We start from the raw sequence: 9714 nt of genomic DNA, 5'->3' as shown, positions 1-9714 counted from the left end.
ATAATGTATGAAAATAAAACCTAATTTTAAGGAGGATTTTTTTAAAGGATATTTGAATAAGTAAACCCCATTATTTGGTTTATCTCCTAGCAAACATTAAAAATGGAAGGGATAGAGGATAGTATTTAGCTTGTCTCCGAATCTCTCATTATTTAAAAACCTCTCGTCGAAATCGCAAAAAAAGTATTCACTCGCTACCAAATTTCGTACGTCTCATATATTTTTAAGGAAGATTCGTTTCCGAAAACATTTTCAATCGTTGCTGTAAGTAGATGGGTGAAGGGTTTTCCAATAAGGGATAAATTATCATAAATATTCCGATACGCCCCTGAATTTACCATAATTCCTTCGGCCTTCACCATTGCGATGTTTTCATGGCGGATAATTTTTCATATTTAAATTTACATTGGGAAATCCCGTTCCCGTTTGGGTTTTACAAACTATGTAACTATACGAGTACATGATCATTACATGTTTTATATGGCCTCTGATGAACAAATATACCAAATACTTTTCACTATATATATATATATATATATATATATATATATATATATATATATATATATATATATATATATATATATATATATATATATATATATATATATATATATATATATATATATATATATATATATATATATATATATATATATATATATATATATATATATATATATATATATATATATATATATATATATATATATATATGTCCGCTTCCGTAGTATAATGGTCAGCACGCTCGGCTACCGTTTTGGAGGTCCCGGGTTCGACTCCCAAGGGGGGTAAAATAAATATGAGTGATCTTTTCACTGTTATATTTATTCAATATTACCCTGGACTGGTACCTGAATAAGCCAACTTCTAATGAATGTCCAGAATGAATAATAATACGTTGTAAATAAAAATATATGAAGACTCATTCACACATGAGTGATATCGGTAATTAATTGGAAAAAAATAAATGAGTGGGGGAGTTTAGTTTGTAAATTTAATTTGATTTTCATATAACTGTAAGGTATCAAAAAAAAATATGTGTGAAAAACGTAATGAGTTATGTTAAAAACTGGTTTCAATAAATTTTTCATCCTCGCATTTGTAGAAATATAAACAAAATTATATTGACTAGCTAATATGTTTAAGAATAAAAATGTTCTTCCAATTTTTATGAATATTCAGGTATTTCATATATAAATATTTTTAATCTGAAAAAAACTATTATATTCTCTGTATTCGTTTCTCTTATTTGTTTTCCAACCACTTGAAAACCATTTTCTGAAATATGAAAGTCATTCCGCTCATTCCAGACATTTTCTTTTTACCTTGTCTTATGTTAAAGGTTATCATCTCCTTCAACTACATTTGATGTTGCAACATTACAGAACAAAATATGTGTTTCAGTATTTTTAGCACATTTTAAAAATATTTGGTTTCAATTGTTTAATAACTTGGACATACCTTTAACAAGATTATAACAATCAACTATCAAGTAAATTATATATTACGTTACGTTAATACCTTTTATCATCCGTTAGCCGAAAAACTTTCGGGGATTAAAGAGTACCTAATTTAATTAGCCAGCGAAATTCTGGCAACATTTTTAAACGTCATTATCCGTTATAAAACTGGTATTAAGCACTTTTGTCTCGTTAAAAGTTTTTTAAATCGTTTTTACCTACCATTATTATTATTTATCTACAAGTGATCCATGCCTGGCAACATTCAAATGTATATATAATGAAAAAAAAAATTAATGTTATTCTGCCAACGATAAATATTATTTTAATATTTTCTTAATTGATTTATAAGCTCTGAATAATTATTTTGTCAACGGATCAAGTCTGTATAATTTTTTCAACATAACAAAAGATTGTGGTAATAAAATAACAACCGTATCATCAGAATGTATATGTTGGTAACGATGAAATCCGGTCAAAAAAACTATATTGTTATTATTTTATTGCATAAAATGCAGTTCCAACAAATAAGTCAGTACAAAACTGAAATCGAATAAAAAGATTTGTTAATTTTTAGATTTGGCGTTTAATTTGCAGAACTGAATTTTAATTTATACATTATATATTAAAATCATACACCGAATTTTAGAGTCTACCAATTTGTATTTCATTATTAAAAATACATAAAAATTCAATTTATGACAATTGTTTTGCCTTGTTTTGGCATTTTTAAACTACTGTGAAGATTCAGTTTTTTTTTAAAAAAATAATAACTGAAATTATTATATAATTAAAATGTAAATTTATTTTAAAATCCCTAAAAATATTTTATTATTACTTAATTATTATGTCTACCGGTTTCGAAGATAACCACTACTTTATCCAGATTGAATTATACTAATTTGATTAATGCTTAGTATTAATCAGTCTTGATAAAGAAGCGGTTATCTTCGAAACCGGTAGACATGGTTTAAAAAAATATTTATTGTAATTTTAAAACAATGTTAAATTTTAATTATAAAATAGAAAATCACTAATTTAGTGCTTCAAATATAAATATTATTAAAATATTACGTGTCAACATTCCTTTTTTTAATTTTTTAATGTCTATAAAGTGCTTTCAATTAATGTTAGATACTAAAAAACGCGGACCAGATGGTCCGAATCCGGCAAATTTGACCAGGTAATCTGACGCTATACTTAAAGAAAGAGAACCTTTGACTAAACTTGTAAATTTTTTCGACCAAGAATAAACACTGTAATCATATAACATCACAAAGAAGCGCCCTTGAGGAAGTATTTTACAAAAATGGCGTTTTGTATACTATCCAAAATTGATATTATTATATATTATACCAGAGTTTACAAGAAGAACTAATAAAATACGTGTAAATAATAAAAATGAACGATATTGTACCTTGTAAAAAATATGTCAAGGTAGCTATACGCTCATTTCAACCTTAACATAGTAAATTTGTGAATTCACTATTATCTGTACATATTGTATTCGCGAAATCGATAGACAAGTTTTTGTTTGTTTTTCATAGGAAAATTTCTAACGATCTGTATTATTGTAAGGTTATATGGAAAAATATTGTAAGCTCGTATATAAAGCTTCTTATTTAGCCTTCTTAACCAGAACCTTAATGACTTTAGCGATTCTGGAATGAAACATAACCCGGAATTTAGAGAAAATGCTTTGAGATTTTACGGGCAAAAACATTTTTGAGGTGAAGTTGTTTTTCTTCGGAAATAATAAACAAAAAAACAACCGCTATAATACGCCATCACGTTTTTCTAAACCTATCGGAAATAAACATCTTTGTTTAATAAGGCCCTAAGAAACACGGTAAACAAATAAACACATTAACTTGAAATTTTTCACAACCAATGGTGGATTAAGAATGTCCTAAATTATTTTATTTTGTTTGTAAAATATCGCTCACTCCTTTCAAGAACGTCATAAATCAAAAAACTTGATTTTTCAGGAGAACGTTTTTAAAGAATAAAAATATAATACAATGTATAAAAAATAAATATCAAGCCACTTACTGAACTTTTAACTGTGTAACAGATCTTTTAAAGTAAAACCTGAATGTTTTTTCTCCATTTGAAAAATATTAAGTATATTTGAAAAAATAATTATAAGATACCTTTTCTTCAAAATGCAAAAACAACACTTTCTGCTCTGTAGCAGGTAAATATTAAGTTTAAAATATGCCTCGTTTGCTGGGATATGTACATTTTCTGAGCATTCCGAAAACATGCACAACTAAAAATTTAGAATTTTTGATTTATGACATTCTTGAAAGGAGTGAGCGATATATTGTTTTTGAATTTTAAGAATGTCAAGTTAAATCATTTTCAGGCAATCAGTGCATAACTTGTTAATTTTTATTTTTTTACACGATTCTCTTAATTATTATAAAATCTCAATTATTCATGTGAATATTTTGGTTGTGAATCTTCTGATATTATACATAAGGCTGGCAGAAAATTATAATACAGATATAAACTAACCGACGCTGTCATCACCATTTTTATGAGACTCATTTTAAATTTTGACATTCATGGTAAAAGATGATATTAAAGATTAAAGAAAATTTTCTTATGATTATGTGATAGCATTCTTACCTGAGAGGCTTTAGATCTTAAAGCTGGTTGATACTTCCGTCTCACTCTTCGGGGGCAGCAGACGCACAGAATTCTCAGGAAAGCTCTGAAATAAGTAAAAAATACATGTTTAATTAAAAAAAAAAATATTTATATATATATATATATATATATATATATGTATACAAATATATATATATATATATATATATATATATATATATATATATATATATATATATATATATATATATATATATATATATATATATATATATATATATATATATATATATATATATATATATATATATAAATATATATATATATATATATATATATATATATATATATATATATATATATATATATATATATATATATATATATATATATATATATATATTTAATATTTACTATATTCACAAAAAAATCCCACATAGATATAGCTTGGCGTGGGTATACAATATACACTTTAACCTGTGAAATATGTGGAAAGACAAGATCAACATTTTGAAAAATACATCAAAGAAAAAATGTAAAATAGTAAAAATTCAAATTTAATTAAATTATTAATACATAAGAAAATTTAATTCAGAAAACGAAATGATTTTGAATTTCTTTAAAAAATTTATATCATTCGTATCTAGAACTACTCGTTATACAATGACCTTTTCATCGTACTTTGACAATTTTTAGTTTTGTTTGTAGAGAACTGAAACTATTCGACTTTTAAAACTGTTTTGCAAGTTATCTAAGTACTCAATGTTTTTAAAGAAATTTAATCAGTATACATCAAAATAAATAGTAATGTCGTATCAATTGTATGGAAAACAAGAACGTGTAAATAAAAATGGCTTAAAATGCTTCTTTGTAAAATACTTATAATATTGCGTTTACAATGAAACTGAAAAAGACACTTCCGGTAACCTGAAGCTTACTGAAATATTCATTGAAATTAAATTATCCGACTCATTAACCATGAGTTAGGCATTCCGCTCGACGGATTCAAATACAAAAAGGCTTTCGCAATATCAAATTAGCAGTTTCTCTTTTTGAAAGGGATTACTTTATCAAATTCCTTAACACCTCGATGATAGTACAAATAATAACTTTTATTGCAATAACTACCTCTTCAATAACGTTAAAATAATATGTTTCAATGAAGGCCTTACAAGATGAAATACTCTTCAATTACAATAAAAATAAATAATACTTCCTTTTTTTAAAAATAGGCATTTATATACATACATACGAGTACAATTATTTTACTTTGAAATTTATTTGATATAATATATTTAAAAAAGGTTATTTAATAACAGACTTTTAGAAAAATCGTTTACTTGTGTATTTATAATTTGTAAATTATTATTAATTGCCTTTTTAATTTATAATATTTCTAAGTAATCAAATTTTAGTCCTTTATTGCATGTGTGTGATGTATTCAGACCTTTATTTTTATCAAAGGAGTGATTATTTTCTATTGTCGAGATCTGGTCAAGCTCCTTTGCCTAACCGTCAAAATATTATGAATTTTGTTAAGTAGATAATGTTTAGGTATTAATCAATCATGATAAAGAAGCGGTTAGCTTCGAAACCGGTAGACATTATAAATAAGTTAAAATAAAATGTTTATAATGATTTTAAAGAAAAGTTACATTTTAATTATAATATAATATTTCATTAATTTTTTTGTTATAAAGATACCTATTGTAACTTCTTTATTGATTTGGCGATTAATTTATAGACCTCCATTTTAATTTACGAGTATGTATTTTTGAGTCTACTAAGTTAGTAGACTCGAAAATATGTGTTTGCTTTAAAAATTAATACATAAACCTATTGTGACGCCTGTCGATGATACGATCAGCCTTTTTACTTTTTACTGAAATAACTTCTGAATATAGTTCGTTTGATCGTTTTCTTGTAAAATGTCAGCCGATAGTGTGAAACTATTCGGAGTGAGGGATTCTCTAATGTCAACATGGAAAAATGTCACGAACATAATCGTCAATAGGTCGTGTCACTTCACTTCTCCCTCCCTATCGCGGGAAATTTATTGCAAAACCGCACAGGAAGGCACTTAATCATCCAATGACAGTTTCTTTTAAGCAAGATCTTTACAAGAATCAAGTAATTGACAGTTTCGGTCTTTGGGCCTTTTACATGTCGCTTTTTTACCCCTGTCGCGAGTAGCTTATTTTGCGTAAAGAATATTTTTTTTTATTCTTTGTCGGTTTCGCGTCATACCTTCTGCTAATATTATGGCACAACCCCGAAAGCAGTAACTAATTAGTTAAACATCATTCGATGAATTTGTTATTTTTTTACTAGCGAACTAAAAACACCGCCTCCGTACAGTAATGGTCAGCACGCTCAGCTACCGTACTGGAGGTCCCGAGTTCAATTCCCAGTGGGGGGAGGGTCAAATAAATATAATTGATTTTTTCACTCTTACATCTATTCAATATTACCTTGAATAAATATAAGAATTGAATAATAATTGACTGGTACCGGAAGCGGAGGGCTGATCACTGTTCCTTCATGTGTTAACGATCAAGAGAACACTGCGTTTATATGATGCAGTGCCCTATTCACCATTGGGGTGCGGATAAGGGTTCGAATGAATGAATGTACTAAAAACAGGTATTTAAAATTAAAATTATAACATTTATTACTATCTTAATTATATTAAACGACTTTAACACATAATTTAAAATGCTTTATTATTATAATTCGTAGAGAAATCTCAGCGATAAAAGCTACATAGTGATGTTTATGACAATTCACTTTTCTACCGCATATATTGTTGTCATACAAGAGAAAGTGACCAAGTGCTTTTTTTTTACAAAAACTTGATTATTGACTATTTGATATCTTACAAGCTAAATATTGCCCTAAAAAATCCCAAAGTGATTTTAAACTTGGAAGTATAATATGTCGACTTGTTAAAAATAACTAACTGCATTGATGTTTGTTTCCTTTCCAAGCAAAAGTGACTTATATGGCCCTCCTGAACATTTTACGTTTTGTTAGTTGGTCACTTTCTCCTGTACGACTACGATATATTTATTTACATATTTTATTTATTTAAACTACATGTACAGAAAATAAATAAGTACATTAGCGGGCTTATTGCTAAAAAGCAATATCTTAAAACCAACCAAAAACAGACAAGTGATATTGATCAATACGTTTGATACCATATATAGCTGTTTGCAATCAGAGGGTAGATAGTACTTGAACATAAAAAAAATAATTACAAATTGACATTTAAAAAACATAAATTACAAAAAATGATAATAAGGAGGGCAAAGGAAAAAGAGAGTTTAGGGAAGGAGGTAGAGGGAAAAACCAAGGGAGGAGATGTGGTGGACAGTTAGGATTCTAATGATAAATATCCATACTTATAAACAGTAAACCCCCCACCCTATAACGTTGAGATAGGTAATGAGTTATCTGAGGAAAGTTGTAGGGGGTAAATCTATAAAATTGTATTTTTACATTTTAACCAGCGGAAATGACTAAAATGAGTCATTTAACATTAAAATACAATTTAAAAACATTAACCCCCTATAACGTTCCATCCGATAATACGGTACATATCTCAACATTATAAGGGAGTTTACTGTACTTGAGGTCTAAATCTGCTAGTAGTAAACATGATTGTTTTCGTTTCTTCCAACCCAATTATCTATTTGTTTATAGCACTTTTATAAGTAGTTTTATTATTTGATAATTTTATGGGTAATGGAAGTAGGTCATGTAGCTTTAGTGCGTAATATTGATTTTATTTTGGCAAAATGAGGCATCTGTTTGATTTGGTTCTGTGTATCTGATCTTGTAGTTTTATGAGTCATTTTATATGGTGCGTTAATGGTGTTTTGTGCGTCATTTAATGATATGAGATTTCCTAAACTCGAGCATATTCGCTGAGTTTAGTTACACAAGATAGTATGAGTATGAGTAGCAACCATGAGTACCCAAGCCATTGTAGATATTCTGCTTGTCCTAGTGTACTACCTTCATCATCTATTTATTTTTTCGAAAACATTATCATTATTATCTTTCATCCTTAACTCTTTAACTAGAACGGATTTTCTTTATCCAATAAAATACATTTTATTTTTATATTAATTAATCCCCCAAAAGAGATGGTCCAACGACATCGCTGTGAGGGGTAAAAACTGTCTGAAAGCAGCAACCGGGGAAAATGGAAAGAAGGGGAAGAGACCTATATCCAGTAGTGAAGTTCAGAGAGCTCATAAAGAAGAAGAAGAAGATTAATTAATCAGGAACGTCTTAAAATTAAACAAAACTCTTCTTGTGAATGTGATGAGATGTCACCAAAAGATGTCCTTCATGTAGTGTGGGTATGTCCACTTTTATTTTATTTTTATATTATCAGATTTTTATTGGAAACAGAATGTGCAAATATGCAGTTGACAAAAATTGATGAGGCATTAGGACATAAGGATCTATCAGATTAAGTGGTGTCTTATTTAGAAAAAACGACAAGACGAACGAGACAATAACAAACATATAAATGAGCTATGTGACAAATCTTGATTGATAAAAGAAATTGAATTCATTGTTTCTATTATATTGTAGGTTCTTTTGTATTGGTTTTAGGGATTAACCTTCTTTGTTTAGAATTAACTATACATATCTACTATAATTTTTAAGCCACATAAAATAAATATTTTTAAACACTTGAACATAATAGGCGAGGAGAATTTTCTAACGCAACTTACAAATATAAATTATATATTGAAAAAAAAAATCAAAAGCTTTTAACAAGATTTTAATATAATTAGATATAAAGTTAAAACTGCGTTAATTCAATGCATCGCGTTATTTAGGCACTTTTTAGGGATTGAGGAAAACAAATAAAAAATGCGGAAATACGGCATATCTTAATCACATTCTACGTGATGAGAATAACAAAGTTCTTCAACTGTTTTTTATGGGCAATTTTGAAAAGGGACAATTGGCAGGTGGCAGTTTCCTTGACATTGAAATGAACCTGATTCGACAGGAATTAGAGAAGTCCGGAAGCTGTTCCGGAAAGCGCAAGACAGAGAGGCCTTCGTCAATGTCCGGATCACCGGACAAAACACTTGAAGAAGATTATATTAGATCTTATTCTAACCATTTAACATTAAAAATAAAAGAAGCTTTTTACTAAGCAGAATCTCTTATATTAGTATGTGAGGTCCGAATAGTGGCTTATAATCACACACATGAGAAACGCCAGAAAATACCATTTTTATTATTAAGCTTATAATTTGACCAGATAATTTATTAACAACATTTTGAGTGTGTCCAAATACTTGTTCACAAAATCTCACATACTAATATAAGAGTTTCTGCTTAGTAAAAAGCTTCTTTACATCTCACCAATAGATGTCTCTAGTGAAGCTCTAGTGATTCAAGAACAAGGTTTCTAAATTGGTTCATATATATATAGAGCTTGAGAACCAAGAATTTGAGAAGTGTGGTTGTCAATAATGGGTAGAATTGGTGAATGTTACACGTGTGTAAAGTGATTACTTAAACCAGCCTATGACGGTCGTCATCCCCGTAAATGCCCAGACTTCCATATTCTTCTTCATCTTTAATGAGATGTTAAAAATAA

The 9714-nt window shown here is 28.1% G+C and overlaps 1 pseudogene; it reads right to left on the bottom strand.

Annotated features, from left to right (window-relative positions):
- Nucleotides 1-9714, bottom strand: part of LOC148302293 (dopamine receptor 2 pseudogene) — a 156233-nt pseudogene that overhangs the window by 3802 nt on the left and 142717 nt on the right.

Source organism: Brachycentrus maculatus, unplaced genomic scaffold, assembly GCF_059751285.1.
Source record: "Brachycentrus maculatus isolate JH-2025_06_01 unplaced genomic scaffold, ASM5975128v1 h1tg000464l, whole genome shotgun sequence".
In the NCBI taxonomy this organism is placed as follows: Eukaryota; Metazoa; Arthropoda; class Insecta; order Trichoptera; family Brachycentridae; genus Brachycentrus; species Brachycentrus maculatus.
Note: the sequence above shows the minus strand (reverse complement) of the source record. Positions and strands in the feature narration are given on the sequence as shown.